Source organism: Myotis davidii, unplaced genomic scaffold (genome assembly GCF_000327345.1).
Source record: "Myotis davidii unplaced genomic scaffold, ASM32734v1 scaffold580, whole genome shotgun sequence".
Taxonomy (NCBI): Eukaryota; Metazoa; Chordata; class Mammalia; order Chiroptera; family Vespertilionidae; genus Myotis; species Myotis davidii.
In genome coordinates this window covers 3,512,062-3,512,302 of record NW_006293313.1, presented here as the reverse complement: position 1 = coordinate 3,512,302, position 241 = coordinate 3,512,062, and positions in this window count along the sequence as shown.

The window sequence follows — 241 nt, the reverse complement described above, 5'->3', positions numbered from 1 at the left end:
GCCCCCGCCCCTTCCGCCGCTCGCGCACGCGCACGCGCACTGCCGCTCCTCGGCGCGCCGGGGTTGGTTGCGGCGGCGGCGGCGGCCTGGAGGGCGGTAGTGGTTTTCACTCTGCGCGATTAGTTTCCTCCGCCCCCTCCCGTTGGACGCTGTTGTGTGGTCGCCTTAAAAAAAATCAACTTTATTGTTCATCGGCCCCACCTCCCGCCGCGGAGCGCATCCTCAGGATGCACTGAGGCGG